A 2,839-nucleotide genomic window follows, 5' to 3' on the forward strand; every position below is an offset into this window, starting at 1 on the left:
AAGATTCCCATCAAGTGCATTATAGTAGTAGTAGTATGAGATTGCAATCAAGTGCATTAGTGCAATAGTAGTATGAGATTGCTATTAAGTGCATTAGTGCAATAATGATGTTTTCTTTCAATTTATCTTTTTGACTATGTTTTCATAATTTTAACATGCAATCTATTAGTTATTATTAGTTTTGATGACAATCTTATTGATCTTACCTTTTTCCTATTCTTTACTTCTTTCTATGAACGAATAAATCATTAATAAAGAGACTTTGTGATGTTATAGCCTAAAAATTACTTTGTATTAAAAAGCAATAACAATCTAACATAATAATCTTAATAACATGCATAATATATTTAAGTAAAAAGATTGAATGTTTCACTCCAACTATAGTAGGATGTGCTGCTTGTTGAATTGTGTTGCCCCTATAATGTTAGAATTGTAGAAAGAATTGATCTACCACTTAATTTGCCGTAGAGATAAACATAAAAGTTCACTTGCCATTGTTACAGGCCACATGCAATGTATGTATTCATGATCAGTTATAAATCAAATTGAATACCTAGTAATCTAGTATGACCAAATTCCTAACTTGATAGTTTAGTCAAATTTGCACCACAGATATACCTAACATATATATATATATATATATATACACACACGCGCACACAGAAAACTATTACAATAAAATTAGATATATATATATCAGTTCTTTTTGTCAAAAAAAAATTAGAGACAAGTAAACAAAAATTTGTAAGAAATTTGGGGAATGAATATGTAAAGAATTTGGACAAATTTCATTCGACAACACTAGTGTGTGGTTCGTCATCACCAACTCACCACTAGATATTTTAGAAATTAATATAGGAAGCTTATGAGTTTGTAATGTTTTGATTTTAAAAAAATATGTTTAATTTAAGTAATAATTGTGGTCTCTCTAATTTTGTTAAAATTTTGAGATAAAAAGACAAATAAAAAAACAACATAAATTATAGACTAAACAAACACCAGTATACACACACATACGTGTGGATATATAGTACCAAAACGCTAGTCTATGTATGAGATATTTTAAAAAATAATATAGGAAACTACTATATAAGTGTGTAATGTTGTGATTTTTAAAAAACTCTTGTTCAAGTAATAGTTATATCTTTAATTTTGTTAAAAGAATAGTGTGATAAAGATATAAACAAAAAGACAAAAATAAATTGTAGACTATACAAACACTAGCCGGCCTATATATGCACGTATGATATAACACTAAAATTTGGCAAATATGATAAGAGAATATTTTTGTCGTCGTTAAAGTTGAAAGCAAAATGTAACAGATTAGAGGGGCCAAAAACAGATTGAGAAATCAGAGGGGTTAGAGACCAGATATGGGAGAACAGAAGAGAAATAGATCGAGAAGGGAAATTAGTAGAGAAAGAGAGGGAGAAATGACTTTGCAGAAGAAAGGGAAGAAGTTCAGAGAGATCGAAATGAAGGGAGAAAGGAAATTGATAGAAATATTATATTGTTTAAAAATTAACAATGGACTTTTTGTCATTACTTCATAGCTAAAAACTAATCACAAAGTCATACTTCTAATTAACAAGAATAAAGACAAAATATTTCAATCATAATATCGTTGTTTTGGAAAAGATCGTTTAAATTTTTGTCTTACTTTTAGTTCTATCTTGTTAGACTTGTCGTATGTAAAGTGTTATTGTTAAGCAATGTCGTAGTATTGCTATGGATATTGGGAACGTTACTGTTCGCCATATCTGAAGATCAGCGAATTATGTGGCTCATACCCTTGCTAGGGCAACTGATTCCTTGTTTGTCCTTGGTTCGTGGGTGTCTACCCCTCCTGCTTGAATTGTATCTCTGTTTTGTTTCCCGTTTAATATATGATTATTCCTTTGGTTTTCAAAAAGACAAAATATTTCACAATTAAATTTAACTACAAAAATTCTATTGCTAACCGTGTTGTAAAAATCGGCCTTTTTTAAAAGGGTTTATTAGGTCTTTCTCCATCTGTTTAACGGTCCAGGTCCACCCGCATTCGTTCCGGAAGGCACGGGAGCTGGCCCAGGGGATCGTCAAACCCGGGTTCTCCAGAAATTCTTCCACACAAAGAGAGTTCACTTGCCACTTGAATTAGCTCTCGTCAGTAGCTAATCGAATAGGCTATAGTTCAAAAGTTTATCCATCACTGCATCCTGTTAATTCATCTGCTTTAGCTAGCTAGTTGTTATAGATCAAACTTGATGTTGCTGGTCTATAATAGTATAATCAATAATGGAAATGGAAGCTTCCATTTTCCTATTCGTAAATTATTTCCACAAGTATCACACCCAAGTAAATCTGATGAATAGGTTCTGTCGCGTACAGTGTACTTGGCTTACTTAATTGGCTAGAAATCAAACTTTTTCTTAAGACACCATCACGTGCATGCCATGCATATTAGTTGCAGTATTTATGTCATTAAAATGCGATAGCACTCCAGGAGAGTACAGTGCAGGTCATGTGTTTCCTTTATCAAAACTACAAGACATTAGAGTGAGATAGCACTCCAGGAGAGTGCCGCAATCATGTGATTGATATGAACTTAAAATACTATAGAATTTTAAAATATGAGTTAACAATGGATCATTCCATTACTATTTCAAAAAAAAAAAAAAAACAGAAGGAGAACAATAGGGGCCGAAGTAGGGATGAGGAAAGTCTTCAACTAATGGTAAAGTTGCCCCTCAAGTTTAGAATGAATTCATTTTCCTTTCTCCCTTCATTTCTCTTTGAATTCGTATTAAAAAATAATTTTAAAAAAAAAACAAAAAAAAAAAAAAAAAAAAAAAAAAAA

This window comes from Ipomoea triloba, chromosome 15 (genome assembly GCF_003576645.1).
Source record: "Ipomoea triloba cultivar NCNSP0323 chromosome 15, ASM357664v1".
In the NCBI taxonomy this organism is placed as follows: domain Eukaryota; kingdom Viridiplantae; phylum Streptophyta; class Magnoliopsida; order Solanales; family Convolvulaceae; genus Ipomoea; species Ipomoea triloba.